Genomic DNA, 23329 nt, shown 5'->3' with positions numbered 1-23329 from the left:
TTGGGTACCCGCCCGGGATGTTCACGCTGGGGTATTGGTCAGGAGGTTCCACCTGCGTTTCCCCAGTAAGCCAGGTCCACTTAGAAAGGGTCCGGTGGCCCCTCATAAAAGGGGGGGTACTGTAAAGGATCTGCCAGGCACAGCTTCGGGGTTAACTCCCAGAACTAATCAGTCAGCACCTGAGAATACATCCCTGAGACTGACTCCTGCTACCACCATTCAGGCTGGCAGGCTTAGGAGTGGGAGAGCCTATCGTAACCTGGCCAGACTCAGCTAGCTCCCGCCCTCGGTCTATTTAAGCCTGCACTTCCTGTCCCTCGGTGCTTGTGATTCTTTCCTTGTGGTTTCCTGGCCCAGCTACAGCTCCTGCTATTTTTGATCCTGCTCCATACAGACCCTGGCTTACCGACTACTCTTCTGCTTTTCGTTTTGTACCTCGCACACTCCTGGCTTTACTCGGCTCGTTCACCACTCTGGTTGCTCACAGTGTTGCCATGGGCAACGGCCCCTTTTCCTTTCTTGTGTTCCTTTGTATGTTTGTCGTGTTTGTCGTGCACTTACTGAGCGCAGGGACCGCCGCCCAGTTGTACCCCGTCGCCTAGGGCGGGTCATTGCATGTAGGCAGGGACAGAGTGGCGGGTAGATTAGGGCTCACTTGTCCGTCTCCCTACCCCCTGCCACTACAGTAGCTACAGGGAACCATATAGGGAACACTAACTACAGAGGACTATATAGGGAACTAACTACAGGGGACTATAGGGAACAGTAATTACTGGGGACAATGCATAGGTAACAGTAACTACAGGGGACTATATAGGGAACTAACTACAGGGACTATATAGGGAACACTAACTACAGGGGACTATATAGGGGCCCTTATCTACAGGGAACGCCACAGTGGTCTCTATCTACAGGGAACGACACAGGGGGCCCTATCTACAGGGGTTACTATACAGGGAACGCTAGAGTGAATGAATGCCACAGGGGGCACTATCTACAGAGAACACTACAGTGGGCCCTGTCTGCAGGGAACAGTACATGGGCACTATCTGCCGGGAATGCTACTACCTACAGAAGGCTCTATGGGGAGCACTATCTACAGAAGGCTCTACTGGGAGCACTAACTACAGAGGGCTCTACTGGGAGCACTATCTACAGAGGGCTCTACTGGGAGCACTATCTACAAAGGGCTCTATGAGGGGCACTATCTACAGGGGGCTCTATGAGGGGCACTATCTACAGGGGGCTCTATGAGGGGCACTATCTACAGGGGGCACTGTGTGTGGTGCATTACTTTACAATATTTGACACAATTTTATTCAGGGCCACAGTGTATGGTACTATTATAATCAGGGGTACAGTGTATGGTACTATTATATTCAGGGGCACAGTGTGTAGCACTATTATATTCGGAGACAGTGTATGATACTATTATATTTAGTGGCATAGAGTGTGGCACCATAAAAATTTCCTCTTCGTTTATAGGTGCAGAAATGTTGAAAAAGTGAGCTTCCGAAGCCATCTGATTGAGCCAATTGACCCATTTCCGCAGAAATGGGTCATGGCCAGGAGGCATCATAGAGTTCTGGACCAGATGGAAAAGTAAAGAGAAAAAGAACGAATCTGAAAAGTCGTCACTGGTGAGTCACTAAATATAAATGTTTATTCTCCTTGTGATGTGCAGAGAGATGATGTGTATCATTCTTTTTTGTGAAACCGCAACTCCCAGCATATCCTTACCATCGTTCTGGCTATACTGGGAGCTGTAGTTTTATTCTGTACAAACTTATATGGCAGGGGTTAAACTAGATTTGCAAATTATCACTGTACTGAGTTGTATTTGTTCTGGTGCTGTAGATATGTACTGAGCTTTGTTTTGGAGCTGTAGATATGTACTGAGCTTGGTTCTGGTGCTGTGTGTGTATATATATGTTCTGAGCTTGGTTCTGGAGTTATATTCATCATAACAACCAAGCTCAATACATATATACAGCACCAAAGAGAAGCTCAGAACATATATACAGCACCAGAACCAAGCTTAGTACATATATACAACATCAGAGCCAAGCTCAGTACATATATACAGCATCAGAACAAAGCTCATACACATATACAACACCAGAACCAAACTCAGTACATATATACAGCAGCAGAAACGAACTCATACACATATACAAAACCAGAACCAAACTCAGTACATATATACAACTCCAGAATCAAGCTCAGTGCATAAATAAAACACCAGAAGAAAGCTCAGTACTTACATACAGCATCAGAACCAAGCTTAGTACACATATACAACACCAGAACAAAACTCAGTACTTGTATACAACTCCAGAACCAAGCTCAGTACATAAATACAACTTCAGAACCAAACTCAGTACATATATACAACTCCAGAACCAAGTTCAGTACATAAATACAACACCAGAACAAAGCTCAGTACTTAAATACAGCACCAGAACAAAGCTCAGTACATAAATACAGCACCAGATCAAAGCTCAGTACATATATATCAGAACAACCAAGCTCAAAACATATATAACATATAATTCAATTCAAAAAGTGTCTCTCATATATTATATAGATTCATTATACACAGAGGGATCTATTTCCAGCATTTTATTCTTTTAATGTTGATGATTATGGGAACAGTTAATGAAAACCCAAAATTTAGTGTCTCAGAAAATTGGAATATTATATAAGCCCAATTTAAAAAATGATTTTTAATACCAAAATGTCATCTTACTGAAAAGTATGTACAGTATCTGCCCTCAATACTTGGTCGGGGCTCCGACTCTGCATGAATTACTGCATCAATGGCGTGGCATGGAGGCGATCAGCCTGTGGCACTGCTGAGGTGTTATCAATGCAGCGTGGCATGGAGGCGATCAGCCTGTGGCACTGCTGAGCTTTTATGGAAGCCCAGGTTGCTTCATCACTGACTGTGGAAACTTCACAAAGTAAATTTTGCATTTCATTTAGAAATCTCGGTCCCAGAGTCTGGAGGAAGAGTGGAGAGGAGTCAATCCAAGTGTCTTGTGGTCCAGTGCGAAGTTTCCTTAGTCAGTGATGGTTTGGGGGCCGTGTCATCTGCTGGTGTTGGTCCACTGTGTTATATCAAGTCCAGAGTCAGCGCAGCGTCTAGCAGGACATTTTCCAGCACTTCATGCTTCCCTCTGCTGACAAGCTTTATGGAGATGCGAATTTCATTTTCCAGCAGGACTCGGCACCTGCCCACCCTGCCAAAAGTACCAATACCTGGTGTAATAACCACAGTATCACTGCGCTTGATTGGCAAGCAAACTCACCTGACCTAAACCCCACAGAGAATCTATAGGGTATTGTCAAGAGGAAGATGAGAGACACCAGTCCCAACAATGCAGACGAGCTGAAGGCCGATATCAAAGCAACCTGGGCTTCCATAACACCTCAGCAGAGCCACAGGCTGATCGCCCCCATGCCATGCCGCATTGATGAAGTAATTCATGCAAAAGGAGCACCGACCAAGTATTGAGGCAGATACTGGACATACTTTTTTAGTAGAACAACATTTCGGCATTAAAAATCACTTTTGTGAAATTGGGCTTATATAATATTCTAATTTGACTTACATTTTGGGTTTTCATTAACTGTTACCATAATCATCAACATTACAAGAAAAAAATGCTGGGAATAGATCCCTCTGTGTGTAATGGATCTATATAATATATGAGAGACACTTTTTGAATTGAATTACTGAAATCAATTAACTTATGATGATCTTCTAATTCATTGAGAAGGACTAATATATATACTGAGCTTTGTTCTGGTGTTGTATATATGTACTGAGCTTTGTTCTGGTGCTGTATATATGTACTGCGCTTGGTTCTGGTACTGTATATATGTACTGAGCTTTGTTCTAGTGCTGTATATAAGTACTTTACTTGGTTCTGGTGTTGTATTTAGGTACTAAGCTTGGTTTTGGTGTTGTATATATTTACTGAGCTTGGTTTTGGTTCTGTATATATGTACTGAGCTTTGTTCCAGTGCTGTATTTATGTATTGAGCTTCGTTCTGGTGTTGTATATATGCACTAAGCTTGTTTTATTTTATTATTCGAACCATTTTCAATGGCGCGATACACTGCAAAACACCGTAAACCCCCCCCCCCCGCGATGCGTATGTATCCGTCTGTAAAACACCCCTGGGTAAAAGCATTCCGAAGTTATTACCACATAAAGTGAAACATGTCCGATTTCAAAAATGAGGCTCTGTCAGGTAGGTCAAAAGTGGCCAAAGAGGGAACGGGTTAAAAAAGGGCTAGATGTTTATTTACTGATGAATGGTATTGAGGGTTATAACTAATCTAGCAATGTAAGACATGTAATTGTGAAAGGTTGAACTTGATGGACCTGTGTCTATTTTGTTTAAAACTGTAACTATGTAATGCAATCCACACAACCCATGTACACAACTCATTGCCGCCACCTACCGCGTTCTGAGCCAACAGATACAAAGCAGTCAAAGTGTTAAAACGAGGATATGTTCACACAGGGCGTATACGCTATGAAAAAGTTTGTAGCGTATACAACCCAGAACACGCAGAAAAATGTAGCCAAATATTCACATCAAATGGTGCGTATATTCGGCTGGATTTTTCTCTGCGGAAAACGGGCGCCAGAAAAAAAAAGAAAAGGCCTTTATTCACCTCTCTGGGTGTTGCCATAGCGTGCTATATTCACCTCTCTGGGTGTTGCCATTCTTCTGGCTGCTCTGTGTCTAGGCAGTCTCCTGTGATGTTGTTTCATTACATGTGTCCGCTGAAACCTGTGATTGCCTGCAGAATAGGCTTTGTTTTTTTAAAACCTGCAGACTTTGCATAATCGCAACAAATTCCGAAAAAAAAAATGGCATTTGTTGTGTAATTTGACTACTCCATTTAACTCAATGAGGAAATTCTGCAACAAATGCGCAGTGAATTTGCGGCATAAATTCACATGCTGCAGATTTATAATCCACACTGCAGGTCAATTTATGCATGTATTTGTTAAAATTTCATTCACGTCCGTACTTCTGTAATATGCTGCAGATTTTCCGTCCGCAAATTATTATGCATTTTTCATGGTGTTTTTATTAGCATTTTTGTGGTGCGTTTTTTTTGTGCACCCACATGTTACAATAAAGTCTATAGTAAAATATAAAAGGCACTACATACGCTGTATTTAGGTTTCTGGCGTTTTGTTGCATGTTTTGTGGTCATTGGCATTTTTTTTCCAAACACAGCATGACACAAAATGAAAAAGGCCACTAAAAACTCCAATGCTTTAATATTTTGGGAAACGCTAATATTTTAACCCCTTAACCCCTTCCTGCAATTTCACGTACAGTTACGTGATGGGAGCTGGTGTTTTCCCGCAATTCCACGTAACTGTATGTGAAACAGATGAAGCTAGCTCAGGAGCTGAGCCAGCGCCATCACCGCCGGGTGCCAGCTGTATGTTACAGCTGGCACCCTGAGGTATCGGCCAGGACCGGAGTTAGCCTCCGATCCGACCGATTAACCCCTCACATGCTGCGTTCAATAGAGATCGCAGCATGTGAGGAGTTTAGAACCACCGGCACCCCAGCAACGTGATCGCTGGGTTGCCGGTGGCTGCAAAGGCGATCGGAGGCCTAATACTTACCTCCCGGTCTGCCAGTAATGGAATCCTCCTATGCTCCGTCGTCGGCGGGGCCCAAAAGGCCTCCGGTACCATCGGCAAGATGGCGCCGGCTCAGCTTCCGGCTCAGAAGCTGAGCCAGCGTCATCAGCAGTGGGTGTCCGCGTATGTTACAGCGGACATCCCACTGTAAAGGCAGAAATCGGAGCTAGCTCCGATTCCTGCCATTAATCCCTTCAATGCAGCGATCCCATACAATCGCTGCATCAAAGTGGTTTGTATAAAATCGGCAGCCTGCCATGCGATTGCAAGGCTGGCGACTGCTACTATGGCAACAGGAGGCCTAACAATGGCTTCCTATCTGCCATTACGGAAGCCGATTAGGCCCCATCCGGAGGCGGAGCCTGATCGGTTTGCTGTCAGTGAACAACTGACAGTTCTAATACATTGCACTACATAGGTAGTGAAATGTATTTGAACATCAAACAAACAGTTGGAGCTTCAAGTCCTCTAGTGGGACTAAAGAAAAGTGTAAAAAAATAAGTAAAAATAAAAGTTGTAAAAAAAACAATAAAAGTTTCAAGTAATAAAATAAAACACAATCGCCCTTTTACCCTTAAGTCATTTATTATTGAAAAAAAGAATAAAGACATACATATTTGGTATTGCTGTGACCATAACGACCTTAACCCCTTAACGCTCATTGACGTACTATTACGTCATGGTAAGCGCCCTGTTCGCGCTCCATGACGGAATAGTACGTCTCGGGAGTAACGGCCGTTTCGGCCGTCCTCCCGACACATACAGGAGCTGTGACAGCTGCTGTCTCGTACAGCAGCTGTCACAACTCCTACAGCGGGGACCGATCGCTGTGTCCCCGCTGATTAACCCCTGAAAAGCCGTGTTCAATAGCGATCACGGCTTTTTAGGGGTTAAGCTGCCATCGCCGGCCTGCTACACGATAGCGGCCGGCGATGGTGACTATGGCAACCGGACACCAAACAATGGCGTCCGGCTATGCCATAGATGGAAGCCTAGTGGGTCCTGACTAAGTCAGGACCCACTATGCTTGCTGTCAGTGAGTAGCTGACAGTTCTAATACACTGCACTACGCATGTAGTGCAGTGTATTAGAATAGCGATCAGGGCCTCCTGCCCTCATGTCCCCTAGTGGGACAAAGTAAAAAAGTTAAAAAAAAGTTAAAAAAAGATGTGTAAAAATAAGAAAATAAAAGATTTCAAAGTAATAAAAGTAAAAATCCCCCTTTTCCCTTATCAGTCCTTTATTATTAATAAAAATATATAAACAAACAAATAAACTATACATAATTGGTATCGCCGCGTCCGTAACGACCTGAACGACAAAATTATTTTATTATTTATCCCGTGCGGTGAACGCCGTAAAATAAAATAATAATAAACCGTCCCAGAATCACAATTCTTTGGTCACTTCACTTCGCAAAAAATGGAATAAAAAGAGATCAAAAAGTCGCATGTACCTAAAAATGGTATTGATGGAAACTACAGTTCCTTACGCAAAAAATAAGTCCTCGCACGGCTTTATTGATGGAAAAATAAAAACGTTATGGCTCTTAGAATATGATAACACAAAAAGTGAATGATTTTTTACAAAACGTATTTTATTGTGCAAACGCCATAAGACATAAAAAAAAACTATAAACATCTGGTATCGCCGTAATCGTATCGCCCCACAGAATAAAGTGTATATGTCATTTATAGCGCACGGTGAACGCTGTAAAAAAAAATAGAATAAAAAAAACAATAGTAGAATTGCTGTTTTTTAGTCACCGCGCCACTTAAAAATAGAATAAAAACTGATCAAAAAGCCGCATGCACCCCATGAAAACTACAATGAATTCCTCAAGGTGTCTAGTTTCCAAAATGGGGTCACTTTTGGGGGGTTTCCACTGTTTTGACACCACAAGACCTCTTCAAACAGGACATGGTGCCTAATAAAAAGGAGGGCTCAAAATCCACTAGGTGCTCCTTTGCTTCGGAGGCCGGTGCTTCAGTCCATTACCGCACTAGGGCCACATGTGGGATATTTCTCAAAACTGCAGAATCTGGGCAATAAATATTGAGTTGCGTTTCTCTGATAAAACCTTTTGTGTTATAAAAAAAAGTGGTATAAAAAGGATTTTCTGACAAAAAAAAAAGTAGATTTCACCTCTACTTTGCTCAAAATTCCTGTGAAACAACTAAAGGGTTCATAAACTTTCTAAATGCTGTTGTGAATACTTTGAGGGGTCTAGTTTCTAAAATGGGGTGTTTGATTGGGGTTTCTAATATATGGGCCCCTCAAAGCAACTTCAGAACTGAACTGGAACCTAAAAAAATAAATAAATTAGGCAATACTTCGCTTCTTACATTATACTGATAATGAGCCGTGCCCACCCCGAGATGACCCCAGCTTTGACCGTTTGTATAAATGGAGACCCCTATTAGACCGTTTCAGTGCCCGGTTTTCCCAATCATACACCCCCGAGAAGTGTATTTCTATTGATGAGTCCTTGGTACATTTTAAAGGGAGGGTTCAATTCCGCCAGTACCTGCCAGGTAAGAGTGCAAGATATGGCGTGGAGATGTATAAGCTGTGCGAGAGTGCATCAGGGTATACTTACAAATGTAGAATATATGAAGGGAAGGACAGCAGTATTCAGCCCCCAGAACGCACCCCCCCCCCCCTTACTGGGAGTTAATGCAAAAATTGTGTGGGATTTGGCGCACCCACTGCTGGACCAGGGTTACCACCTCTACCTGGATAATTTTTATACCAGCGTCCCACTCTTCAACTGCCTCGCTTCCAGAAGTCCTGCGGCATGCGGCACTGCTAGAAGAAATCTGAGAGGCCTCCCTAAGACTCTGCAGGGCAAACGCTCAGAAGGGGTGAGAGAAGGGCACAATCTAGCAGCAACATATTGTGTTTCAAGTACAAGGACAAGAGAGATGTCACACCAGTACCCATGTACCTGTACGAGGTACCAGTACAGAGACCCCCAAACCAGACTGCATCCTGGACTACTATAGGTACATGAGAGGGGTGGACTTGTCAGATCAAGCCCTGAAGCCCTACAGCGCTATGCGGTGTGGTATAAGAAGCTGGCCGGGCACATCATACAGATGGCATTGTACAACGCGTACGTGCTACATCGATGTACAGGCCAGACGGGAACTTTCCTGGAATTTCAAGAGGTGGTTATCAAGAAACTAATTTTTATGGACCAAGAAGGGGGGGGCACCCAGTACTTCTGGAGGCTAGGCCACACGCATCGTACCAGGGCAACACTTTCCAGGAGAAGTTCCCCAAACTGGCAAGAAAGAAAAAAGTCAAAAGAGGTACAAATTCTGCTATAAGAGGGGGATAACGAAGGACTCAATATATCAATGTGACACATGTCCCGAAAAACTAAGGCTCCGTATGAAAGAGTGCTTCAAAATTTATCATACATCCCATGATTTTTAATCTACCCCAGTTTTACTTACCCTGATGCACTCCGCACAGCTTATCCCCCCTCGTCTTTCCCCTCTGAGCCCTGCTGCGTGCCTAGGCAGCTGATTACAGCCACATGTAGGGTATTGACGTACCCGTGAGAACCCACATTACAGTTTATGGAGTGTATGTCTCCGGTCAAAATGCTCACTACACCTCTAGATGAATGCCTCAAGGGTGTAGTTTTTAAAACGGGGTCACTTCTCGGGGGTTTCAACTGTACTGGTACCTCAGGGCCTACTGCATACATGACTTTGCAACAAAAAATCCCCAGTACGCCAAATGGTGGTCCTTTCCTTCTGAGCCCTCCCATGGGCCAAAACGGCAGTTTATCACCACAAATGGGGTACTGCCGCACTCAGGACAAATTGGGCAACAGAATGGGGCATTTTATTTCTTGTGAAAATTAGAAATTTTCAGCCAAAACTACATATTATTGGAAAAAATAATTTTGTTTTAATTCCCAGCCCAATTCAAATAAGTTCTGTGAAAAAACTGTGGGGTCAAAATGGTCACAACACCCATAAATGAATTCCTTGAGGGGTGTAGTTTCCAAAATGGGGTCACTTCTGGTGGGTTTCCATTGCTTTGATACCTCTGGGGCTCTACAAATGCAACATGGCACCCGAAAACCAATCCAGCAAAATCTGGACTCCAACAAACACATAGCACTCCTTTGCTTCTGAGCCCTCCCATGGGGCCAAATGGCAGTTTATCACCACAAATGGGGTATTGCCGCACTAAGGACAAATTGGGCAACAAAATGGGGTATTTTGTTCCCTGTGAAAATAAGACATTTTGATAAAAAATGCCATCTTATTGGAAAAAATGTCATTTATTTTATTTCACAGACCAATTCAAATAGGTGCTGTGAAAAAACTGTGGGGTCAAAATGATAACCACAACCATGAATGAATTCCTTGAGGGGTGTAGTTTCCATAATGGGGTCACTTCTGGTGGGTTTCCATTGCTTTGATACCTCTGGGGCTCTGCAAATGCGACATGGCACCCAAAAGCCAATCCAGCAAAATCTGGACTCCAAAGAACAAATAGCGCTCCTTTCTTTCTGAGCCCTCCCATGGGCCCAAATGGCAGTTTAGCACCACAAATGGGGTATTGCTGCACTCAGGACAAATTGGGCAACAAAATTGAGTATTTTATTTCTTGAGAAAATAAGAAATTTTGAGCTAAAACGACATATTATTGGAAAAAATTATTTTTTTTAAAATTCCCAGCCCAATTCAAATAAGTTCTGTGAAGAAACTATGGGGTCTAAATAGTCACATTACCCATAAATGAATTGTTTGAAGAGTGTAGTTTCCAAAATGGGGTTACTTCTGGTGGGTTTCCATTGCTTTCATACCTCTGGGACTCTGCAAATGCGACATGGCACCCGAAAACCAATCCAGCAAAATCTGGACTCCAACAAACACATAGCGCTCCTTTCCTTCTGAGCCTTCCCATGGGCCCAAACGGCAGTTTATCGCCACAAATGGGGTATTGCCGCACTCAGGACAAATTGGGCAACAAAATGGGGTATTTTGTTCCCTGTGAAAATAGGAAATTTTGATCATAAAATACATCTTATTGGAAAAAATTTCATTTTTTTAATTTCACAGCCCAATTAAAATAGGTGCTGTGAAAAAACTGTGTGGTCAAAATGATAACAACAGCCATAAATTAATTCCTTGAGGGGTGTAGTTTCCAAAATAGGTCACTATTGGGGGATTCCTACTGTTTTGGCACCTCAACACCTCTTCAAACCTGGCATGCTGCCTAAAATATATTCTATTAAAAAAGGGGCCTCAAAATGCACTAGGTGCTTCTTTGCTTCTAGGGCTCTTGTTTTAGTCCACAAGCGCACTAGAGCCACATGTGGGACATTTCTAAAAACTGCAGAATCTGGACAATACATATTTAGTAGTGTTTCTCTGGTAAAACCTTCCGTGTTACACAAAAAAAATTGAATAAAATTGAAATTCAGCAAGAAAAATGAAAATTGCAAATTTCACCTCCACTTTGCTTTAATTCCTGTGAAATGCCTGAAGGGTTAAAAAACTTTCTAAATGCTGTTTTGAATACTTTGAGGGGTCTAGTTTTTAAAATGGGGTGTTTTATCAGGGTTTCTAATACATAGGCCCCTCAAAGCCACTTCAGAACTGAAGAGGTACCTTAAAAAAAAGGCTTTTGAAATTTTCTTAAAAAAAAGAGAAATTACTGTTTATGTTCTAAGCCTTGTAACGTCCAAGAAAAATAAAATAATGTTCAAAAAACTATGCCAATCTAAAGTAGACATATGGGAAATGTGAACTAGTAACTATTTTGGGTGGTATAACCGTCTGTTTTACAAGCAGATGCATTTAAATTCTGAAAAATGCTATTTTTTATACATTTTCCCTAAATTTTGCAATTTTTCAACAATAAACACTGAATATATTGTCCAAATTTTACCACTAACATAAATCCCAATGTGTCACGAGAAAACAATCTCAGAATCGCTTGGATAGGTTTAAGCATTCCGACGTTATTACCACATAAAGTGAAATATGTCAGATTTGAAAAATGGGCTCTGAGCCTTAAAGAGGCTCTGTCACCAGATTTTGCAATCCCTATCTGCTATTGCAGCAGATAGGCGCTGCAATGTAGATTACAGTAACATTTTTATTTTTAAAAAACGAGCATTTTTGGCCAAGTTATGACCATTTTTGTATTTATGCAAATGAGGCTTGCAAAAGTACAACTGGGCGTGTTGAAAAGTAAAAGTACAACTGGGCGTGTATTATGTGCGTACATCGGGGCGTTTTTACTTCTTTTACTAGCTGGGCGTTCTGACGAGAAGTATCATCCACTTCTCTTCAGAACGCCAAGCTTCTGGCAGTGCACAGACACACAGCGTGTTCTCGAGAGATCACGCTGTGTCGTCACTCACAGGTCCTGCATCGTGTCAGACGAGCGAGGACACATCGGCACCAGAGGCTACAGATGATTCTGCAGCAGCATCGGCGTTTGCAGGTAAGTCGATGTAGCTACTTACCTGCGAACGCTGATGCTGCTGCAGAATCAACTGTAGCCTCTGGTGCCGATGTGTCCTCGCTCGTCTGACACGATGCAGGACCTGTGAGTGACGTCACAGCGTGATCTCTCGAGAACACGGCTGTGTCTGCACTGCCAGAAGCTGGGCGTTCTGAAGAGAAGTGGATGATACTTCTCGTCAGAACGCCCAGCTAGTAAAAGAAGTAAAAACGCCCCGATGTACGCACATAATACACACCCAGTTGTACTTTTACTTTTCAACACGCCCAGTTGTACTTTTGCAAGCCTCATTTGCATAAATACGAAAATAGTCATAACTTGGCCAAAAATGCTTATTTTTTAAAAATAAAAACGTTACTGTAATCTACATTGCAGCGCCTATCTGCTGCAATAGCAGATAGGGGTTGCAAAATCTGGTGACAGAGCCTCTTTAAGGCCAAAACAAGGCTGCGTCCTTAAGGGGTTAACTATAAAAGTATTATGTTATTTATTCCGCACAGTGAACACCGTAAAAAAAAAACTAAAAAATACTGACATAATTGATATTTTTTGGTCACTTTGTCTTCCAAAAATTTAAATAAAAAAAGTGATCAAAAAGTCTCATGTACCCAAAAATGGTACCTATAAAAACAATAACTCGTCTCGCTAAAAACAAGCCCTCATACAGCTCAGTCAACGAAAAAATTAAAACCGTTATGGCTTTCACAACTTGGCGACAGAAAAAATCCATTCTCTTTACAAAAGTTAATTTATTGTGCAAAAAGTTGTAAAACATAAAAAAGTGCTATAAATTAGGTATCACCGGAATCAGACTGACCCGCAGAATAAAGGTAACATGTCATTTATAACGCGTGGTGAACGCTGTATAAGAAGAACTAAAAAAAATATGCCAGAATTGCTGTTTTTTTGGTCACCTTGCCTCCCAAGAAAAAAAGGATAACAAGTGATCAAAAAGTCGTATGTACCCCAAAATGGTACCAATAAAAACTACAGCTCGTCTCGCAAAAAAAGCAGCCCTCATACCACTACGTCTATGAAAAAATAAAATTAGTTAAGGCTCCAATAAGTCAGGAAAGAAAAAATATGCAGTTGTGCCAACCCGAGGGGAACATTTCTTCTGTTTCAAGTGGTGAATTATCAAGGCCCCTAAAATTAGGGAACCAGGATGGGTAGGGCCCAAACATATCTGCTGGAAGTGAGGGTGCCCGTATTATACCAGGACAACACTTCCCAGCAAAATTCCTCAAACTGCAAAGATGCCGAGTGTGGACCAAAAGGGGAATAAGTAAGGACCATTTATTAGTGTGACACCGGCCTGTGCAGAAAGGATTGTGTCACAGTGTAACACACATCTATGGATTAATTATTTTTTTTTTTTTTACCCCATTATTATACCACCTGACTATGCCCCTTATATACTCCGCCCGGCTTACATGTACCCCCACATTATAAACGGAAACACCAGTAAGACTCCAAACAAAACTACCACCAAGCAAAATCCACGCTCCAAAAGCCAAATGGCGCTACCTCCCTTCTGAACCCTACAGTGTGCCCAAACAGCCGTTTACTTCCACATAAATGGCATCGCCATACCCGGGAGAACCCTTTTAACAATTTTTGGGGTGTGGGTCTCCAGTGGCACAAGCTGGGCACTACATATTTGCCACTGAAATGGCATATCTAGGGAAAAATTTAAATTTTTACTTTGCACCTTCCGCAGCGTAATCATTCATGGAAAAGGCCTGTGGGGTGAAAATGCTCACTACACCGCTTTATAAATGCCTTGAGGTGTGCAGTTTCCAAAATGGGGTCACTTCTCAGCAGTTTCTTTTATTATTTCACATCAGAGCCCTGCAATTGTGATCCAATACTTTGTAAATTGCCAAATTAGGCCTTAATTTTACATGGTACTCTTTCACTCCTGAGCCTGGTCGAATGTCCAGGCAACATATTAGGGCCACACGTAGGGTGTTTCTAAAACCGGGAAACACAGCATAATAATTAGAGAGCTGTCTTGTTATGGTGGCACAAGCTGGGCGCCACATATTGGCATATGTATGGAAAAAATCCCATTTTCCCTCTGCAACATCGGGTGCACACCAATTTCTGCCAATCACCTGTGGGGTTAATATGCTCACTACACCCCTAGGTGAATACCTTGAGGGGTGTAGTTTCCAAAATGGGGTCACTTCTAGGGGGGATCCACTGTTTTGGTCCCACAGGGACTTTGCAAATGCGACATAGCGCCCAGAAACCAATCCAGCAAAATCTGTACTCCAAAAGCCAAATGGCGCTCCTTCCCTTCTGAGCCCTACCCTGTGCCCAAACAGCAGTTTATGACCACATATGTGGTATTGCCGTAAACAGGAGAAGTTGCTTTACAAGTACTGGGGTGCTTTTTTCATTTATTTGTTGAGAAAATAAAAATTTTCAGCTAAAACTACGTCTTATTGAAGAAAAATGTTTTTTTTTATTTTCACTGCCCAATTCTAATAAAATCTATGAAACACCTGTGGGGTCAAAATGCTCACTACACCCGTAGATTAATTCCTCAAGGGGTGTAGTTTCGTGAATCGAGTCACTTTTGGGGAGTTTCCACTGTACTGGTACCTTAGAAGCTTTGCAAAATTGACATGGTGTCAAGAAACCAATCTAGCAAAATCTGTGGTCCAAAAGCCAAATGGCGCTCCTTCTCTTCTGATCCTTGCCATGTGCCCAAACAGCAGTTTATGACCACAAATGGGGTATTGTTGTACTCCAGAAAAGTGGCTTTACAAATGTTGGGGTTCTTTTATTACTTTATTTGTTGAGAAAATGAAAAATTTTGAGCTAAAGCTACGTCTTATTGGAAAAAAAGGATTTTTTTTATCTTCACTGCCCAATTCTAATAAAATCTATGAAACCCCTGTGGCTTCAAAATGCTCACTACACCCCTAGATGGATTCTTCAAGGGGTGTAGTTTCCTAAATGGAGTAACTTTTTTGGTGTTTTCACTGTTTTGGTCCCTTAGGGGCTTTGCAAATGTGACGTGGTATCCTCAAACCATTCCTGCTCAATTTGAGCTCCAAAAGCCAAATGGCGCTCTTTCCCTTCTAAGCCCTGCCGTGTGTCCAAACAGCCGTTTATGACCACATGTGGGGTATTGTTTTCCCGGGAAAAATTGCTTTACAAATGTAGTGGTGCATTTTCTCATTTAGTCCTTGTGGAAATTAGAAACAAATAGCTAAACCTACATCTTCTTTGAAAGAATGTAGATTTTCATTTTCACGGCCTAATTCCAATAATTTCTGCAAAAAACCAGCGGGGTCAAAATGCTCACTATACCCCTAGATAATTTCCTCAAGGGGTATGGTTTCCAAAATGGGGTCACTTTTGGGGGATTTCCACTGTTTTGGCACCGCAAGAGCCTTTCAAACTTGACATGGTGCCTAAAATATTTTCTAATAAAAAGAAGGCCCCAAAATCCTCTAGGTGCTCTTTTGTTTCTGAGGCCTGTGCTTAAGTCAATAAGTGCACTAGGGCCACATGTGGGGTATTTCTAAAAACTGCAGAATCTGGGCAATAGATATTAAGTTGCGTTTCTCTGGCATAACTGTCTGTGTTACAAAAAAAATTGATGAAATATGAATTTCTGCAAAAAAAAAAAAGAAATTTGAAAATATCACATCTACATTGTCTTAATTCCTGTGAAACGTCTAAAGGGTTAAGAAACTTTCTAAATGCTGTTTTGAATACTTTGAGGGGTAAAGTTTTTAAAATGGGGTGACTTATCGGGGGTTTCTAATATATAAGGCCTTAAAATCCGCTTCACAACTGAACTGGTCCCTGTAAAAATAGCCTTTTGAAATTTTCTTGAAAATGTGAGAAATTGCTGCTAACGTTCTAAGCCTTGTAACGTCCTAGAAAAATAAAAGGATGTTCAAAAAACAATGCCAATCTAAAGTAGACATATGGGTGATGTTAATTAGCAACAATTTTGTGTGCTATTACTATCTGTCTTACAAGCAGATACATATAAATTTAGAAAAATGCTAATTTTTTAAATTTTTTGCTAAATGTTAGTGTTTTTCACAATTAAATACTTAACCCCTTAAGAACGCAGCCTAGTTTGGGTCTTAAGGCTCAGAGCCCATTTTTGAAATCTGACATATTTCACTTTATGTGGTAATAACGTCGGAATGCTTAAACCTATCCAAGGGATTCTGAGATTGTTTTCTCATGACACTTTGGGCTTCATGTTCGTGGTAAAATTTGGTCGATATATTCAGTGTTTATTGGTGAAAAATTGCAAAATTTAGAGAAAATATAGAAAAAATAGCATTTTTCAGAATTTAAATGCATCTGCTTGTAAAACAGATGGTTATACCCCCCAAAATAGTTACTAGTTCACATTTCCCATATGTCTACTTTAGATTGGCATCGTTTTTTGAACATTGTTTTATTTTTCTTGGACGTTACAAGGCTTAGAACATAAACAGCAATTTCTCTTTTTTTTAAGAAAATTTCAAAAGCCTTTTTTTTAAGGTACCGCTTCAGTTCTGAAGTGGCTTTGAGGGGCCTATGTATTAAAAACCCTGATAAAACACCCCATTTTAAAAACTAGACCCCTCAAAGTATTCAAAACAGTATTTAGAAAGTTTTTTAACCCTTCAGGCATTTCACAGGAATTAAAGCAAAGTAGAGGTGAAATTTGCAAATTTCATTTTTCTCGCTAAATTTCAATTTTATTAAAAAAAATTTGTGTAACACAGAAGGTTTAACCAGAGAACACTACTAAATATGTATTTTCCAGATTCTGCAGTTTTTAGAAATGTCCCACATGTGGCTCTAGTGTTCTCGTGGACTAAAACACAAGCCCTAGAAGCAAAGAAGCACCTAGTGAATTTTGAGGCCTCTTTTTTTTAACAGAATATATTTTAGGCAGCATGCCAGGTTTGAAGAGGTGTTGAGGTGCCAAAACAGTAGGAATCCCCCAATAGTGACCCCATTTTGGAAACTACACCCCCTCAAGGAATTCATTTATGGTTGTTGTTATCATTTTGACCACACAGTTTTTTCACAGCACCTATTTTAATTGGGCTGTGAAATTTAAAAAATGTCATTTTTTCCAATAAGATGTAATTTGTCATCACAATTTCCTATTTTCACAGGGAACAAAATACCCCATTTTGTTGCCCAATTTGTCCTGAGTGCGGCAATACCCCATTTGTGGAGATAAACTGCCGTTTGGGCCCATGGGAGGGCTCAGAAAGAAAGGAGCGCTATTTGTTCTTTGGAGTCCAGATTTTGCTGGATTGGCTTTCGGGTGCCATGTCGCATTTGCAGAGCCCCAGAGGTATCAAAGCAATGGAAACCCACCAGAAGTGACCCCATTTTGGAAACTACACCCCTCAAGGAATTCATTTATGGGTGTTGTGACCATTTTGACCCCACAGTTTTTTAACAGAATTTATTTGAATTGGGCTGGGAATTAAAACAAAATTATTTTCTTCCAATAATATGTAGTTTTGGCTGAAAATTTCTTATTTTCACGAGAAATAAAATTCCCCATTCTGTTGCCCAATTTGTCCTGAGTGCAGCAGTACCCCATTTGTGGTGAAAAACTGCCGTTTGGGCCCATGGGAGGGCTCAGAAGTAAAGGACCACCATTTAGCCTACTGGGGATTTTTGGGTGCGAAGTCATGTATGCAGAAGCCCCTGAGGTACCAGTACAGTTGAAACCCCCAAGAAGTGACTCCGTTTTAAAAAATACACCCTTGAGGCATTCATCTAGAGGTGTAGTGAGCATTTTGACCAGAGACATACACCCCATAAACTGTAATGTGGGTTCTCACGGGTACGTCAATACCCTACATGTGGCTGTTATCAGCTGCCTGGGCACGCAGCAGGGCTCACAAGGGAAAGACGAGGGGGGATAAGCTGTGCGGAGTGCATCAGTGTAAGTAAAACTGGGGTAGATTAAAGATCAAGGGATGTATGATACATTTTGAAGCACTCTTTCATACGGAGCCTTAGTTTTTCGGGACACGTGTCACATTGATATATTGTGTCCTTCCTTATCCCCGTCTTATAACAGACTTTGTACCTCTTTTGACTTTTTCCTTTCTTGCCAGTTTTGGGAACTTCTCCTGGAAAGTGTTGCCCTGGTACGATGCGTGTTGCCCCGCTTCCAGAAGTACTGGGTGCCCCCCCTTCTTGGTCCCTAAAAATTAGTTTCTTGATAACCACCTCTTGAAATTCCAGGAAAGTTCCCGTCTGGCCTGTACATCGATGTAGCACGTACGCATTGTACAATGCCATCTGTATGATGTGCACGGCCAGCTTCTTATACCACACTGCATGGCGCTGTAGGGCTTCAGGACTTGATCTGACAAGTCCACCCCTCCCATGTACCTATTGTAGTCCAGGATGCAGTCTGGTTTGGGGGTCTCTGTACTGGTACCTCGTCCTGGTACATGGGTACTGGTGTGGCATCTCTCTTGTCCTTGTACATGACACACAATATGTTGCTGCTAGATTGTGCCCTGCTCTTACCCCTTCTGAGTGTTTGCCCAAGCAGTGTCTTAGGGAGGCCTCTCAGATTTCTTCTAGCAGTGCCGCATGCCGCAGGACTTCTGGAAGCGAGGCAGTGGGACGCTGGTATAAAAATTATCCAGGTAGAGGTGGTAACCCTGGTCCAGCAGTGGGTGCACCAAATCCCACACAATTTTTGCATTAACTCCCAGTAAGGGGGGGCATTCTGGGGGCTGAGCACTGCTGTCCTTCCCTTCATATATACTTAATTTGTAGGTATAGCCTGATGCACTCTCGCACAGCTTATACATCTTCACGCCATACCTTGCCCTCTTACCCGGCAGGTACTGGCGGAATTGAACCCTCCCTTTAAAATCTATTAAGGACTCATCAATAGAAATACACTTCTCGGGGGTGTATGCTTGGGAAAACCGGGCACTGAAACGGTCTAATAGGGGTCTCCATTTATACAAACGGTCAAAACTGGGGTCATCTCGAAGTGGGCACGGCTCATTATCAGTATAATGTTAGAAGCGAAGTATTGCCTAATTTATTTATTTTTTTAGGTTCCAGTTCAGTTCTGAAGTTGCTTTGAGGGGCCTATATATTAGAAACCCCTATGAAACACCCCATTTTAGAAACTAGACCCCTCAAGGTATTCACAACAGCATTTAGAAAGTTTATGAACCCTTTAGGTGTTTCACGGGAATTTAGAGCAAAGTAGAGGTGAAATTTTTTTGTCAGAAAATCCTTTTTATACCATTTTTTTTTTAACACAAAAGGTTAAACCAGAGAAACGCAACTTAATATTTATTGCCCAGATTCTGCAGTTTTGAGAAATATCCCACATGTGGCCCTAATGCGGTAATGGACTGAAGCACCGGCCTCCGAAGCAAAGGAGCACCTAGTGGATTTTGAGCCCTCCTTTTTATTAGGCACCATGTCCGGTTTGAAGAGGTCTTGTGGTGCCAAAACAGTGGAAACCCCCCAAAAGTGACCCCATTTTGGAAACTAGACACCTTGAGGAATTCATTGTAGTTTTCATGGGGTGCATGCGACTTTTTGATCAGTTTTTATTCTATTTTTAAGTGGCGCGGTGACTAAAAAACAGCAATTCTACTATTGTTTTTTTATTTTTATTTTTTTACAGTGTTCACCGTGCGCTATAAATGACATATTCACTTTATTCCGCGGGGCGATACGATTACAGCGATACTATATGTTTATAGTTTTTTTATGTCTTATGGCGTTTGCACAATAAAATACGTTTTGTTAAAAATTTACTTTTTGTGTTACCTTATTCTAAGAGCCATAACTTTTTTATTATTCCATCAATAAAGCCGTGCGAAGACTTATTTTTTGCATAACGAATTGTAGTTTTCATCAGTACCATTTTTAGGTACATGCGACTTTTTGATCTCTTTTTATTCAATTTTTTGGGAGGTGAAGTGACCAAACAATTGTGATTCTGGTACGGTTTATTATTATTTTCTTTTACGGCGTTCACCGTGCGGGATAAATAATGAAATAATTTTGTAGTTCAGGCCGTTACGGACGCGGCGATACCAATTATGTATAGTTTTTTTGTTTATATATTTTTATTAATAATAAAGGACTGATAAGGGAAAAGGGGGGATTTTGACTTTCATTACTTTTCAAATTTTTATTTTCTTATTTTTACACATCTTTTTTAAACTTTTTTTAACTTTATTACTTTGTCCCACTTAGGGGACTTGAGGGCAGGAGGCCCTGATCGCTAATCTAATACACTGCACTACATGCGTAGTGCAGTGTATTAGAGCTGTCAGCTACTCACTGACAGCAAGCATAGTGGGTCCTGACTTCGTCAGGACCCACTAGGCTTCCGTCGATGGCATAGCCGGACGCCATTGTTTGGTGTCCGGTAGCCATAGTCACCATCGCCAGCCGCTATCGTATAGCAGGCTGGCAATTGTAGCTTTAACCCCTAAAAAGCCGTGATCGCTATTGAACACGGCTTTTCAGGGGTTAATCAGCAGAGACACAGCGATCGGTCCCCGCTGTAGGAGCTGTGGCAGCTGCTGTATGAGACAGCAGCTGTCACAGTTCCTGTATGTGTCGGGAGGACGGCCGAAATGGCCGTTACTCCCGCGACGTACTATTCTGCCGCTGAGCGCGAACGTATTGATTAGCGCGACGGAATAGTACGTCGCTGAGCGCGAAGGGGTTAATGTTTCGAGCAAATTTTGCCAGTAACATAAAGTCCAATGTGTCACGAGAAAACAATCCCAGAATCGCTTTGATAGGTAAAAGCATTCCGAAGTTATTACCACATAAATTGAAACATGTCAGATTTGAAAAAATTGGCTGTGTCCTGAAGGCCAAAACAGGCTGCGTCCTTAAGGGGTTAAAGACTAGCCTTTTTTGGGCTTTCATGAGCAAGCACATTTTTTATGTTTTCATTAACGCATTCAAAGAGCTGTAACTTTTTTATTTTTCCGTCAGAGTTTTATGATGGCTTGCTTTTTGCGGAACGCGTTGTAGTTTTCATTGGTAATATTTGAAGGTACATTAACTTTTATTCTTTTTTTGGAGGAAATGAAAACAGCATTACTGCCATTGTTGTTAGCATTTTTTTAACGTTATAGACCTCGCGGTATAAATAACATATTCAATTTATTCTTTCGGCACGATAATGTTTTCTTTAAAATGTATATAGTTTTTTCGGTTTTACTACTTTTGCTGATTAAAATCATGTTTTGAATCATTGTTCATCTTTTTTCTATGGGTCGTTACAATTGTGGCAATACCATCCATCAAGTTATATATTAGTTTATTAAAAAAAAGTTTACTTGTTGTTTTCTTTTGGGGGGGGGGGGGGCATATTTATTTTATTAAATCTTACTGAACTTAATTTAACATTTTTTTTATTTGTCCCATTAGGAGACTAGAAGCTATGATCCATTGATCACTTACATAATGCTTTGGAACGCTTAGTACTCCAAAGCATTATTGCCTGTCAGTGTAAAACTGACAGGCAAACGCTTAGGCCATTAAGACATTATGGCTTAATAGACATATGCTTCTGGAGTACTGACTGCTTTTTTCAGGCCCCCCGCTCCCTCTGTCAAGCTCCTTTGATGCTGCAGTCACTTTTGACCGCGGCATCTAAGGGGTTAACCAAGCCGATTGGTTAGGCCCACCCCGATCAGTCTTTGCTGCTAACTGTACTTGCGGCGAGGAGTGAGCAGCGTGAGAGACCCGTAGCCCCAGAACCAATTTCCATGGGTGTACCACTGCCAGAAAACATCAATTTGTGAAAAGATGCTTTCACATGGGCAGATTTTTGCGTGGTAAACGAGCCCCATTGATCAGCGCTCGTTTGCTCCATTTAAATGGAGCAATGTTCAGACTGTATGGGGACGAACAATTATTAATACGATCGTTTATCCCAATAAATGTTGCACATTATTGGCAGCCCATCCCCCGTTTACACGTGAAGATGTGCTGCCGACAAGTGACCATTTTTTTGGGGCCGCATAAAAGATTCACTGTCAATCTAGTTAGTTTGTCGGCTGATTGCTGTCCTGTTTACGCAGGGCAATGAGCGGGAACAAGTGTTCATACAAACGCTCATTCGCCGATCATTGTCTGTGTAAAAGGGCCTTAAGAAACACTATGAATTCTTTAGAGCATAGTAGGACCAAGCTTATTGACAATTTAGGCTTTAATATAGAAGGTACAGTGCTTATAAAAAAGATAAGATAAGATGACTAACAAAATCACACAAAAGAGTTACATAATGAAAGGGAACAATAACAGAAAGACTTAATTCTTAGGGTATGTTCACACACACTATTTACGGACGTAATTCGGGCGTTTTAGCCCCGAATTACGTCCGAAAATGCGCCTCAATAACGTCGGCAAACATCTGCCCATTCATTTGAATGGGTCTTACGATGTTCTGTTCAGACGGTCATTTTTTTTACGCCCCGCTGTTAAAAGGCGGGGCGTAAAAAAGACGCCCGCGTCAAAGAAGTGTCATGTCACTTCTTCAGACGTAAATGGAGCCGTTTTCCATGGAAAACCAGCTCCAGTTACGTCCGCATTGGACGCGGCGTTCAAGCGCCTGCACATACCGTTACGGCTGAAATGACGGGGCCGTAATTTTGGCCGTTACGGACGCTGTAGTGTGAACATACACTCAGAGTCCGATCTGCTTACTTAATGGTAAGGCTGGGTTCACACTACCTATTTTCAGGCGTAAACGAGGCGTTTTACGCCTCGAATTACGCCTGAAAAGACGGCTTCAATACGTCGGAAAACATCTGCCCATTACTTTCAATGGGTTTGCCGACGTACTGTGCCGACGACCTGTCATTTTACGCGTCTCTGTCAAAAGACGACGCGCAAAATGACTGCTTCGGCAAAGAAGTGCAGGACACTTCTTGGGGCGTAATTTGAGCCGTTTTTCATTGAATCCAATGAAAGAACAGCTCCAAATTACGCCCGTAATTGACGCCTCGCAAAACGCGAGTACGAGCAATTACGTCTGAAATGCAGGAGCTGTTTTCTCTTGAAAACAGCTCCGGAATTTCAGACGTAATGGTCTTTATCGTGTGCACATACCCTTAGAATTAACAAGCACACCT

The sequence above is a fragment of the Rhinoderma darwinii genome, chromosome 1, assembly GCF_050947455.1.
Source record: "Rhinoderma darwinii isolate aRhiDar2 chromosome 1, aRhiDar2.hap1, whole genome shotgun sequence".
NCBI classification, from domain to species: Eukaryota; Metazoa; Chordata; class Amphibia; order Anura; family Rhinodermatidae; genus Rhinoderma; species Rhinoderma darwinii.
This window is presented reverse-complemented; position numbering follows the sequence as displayed.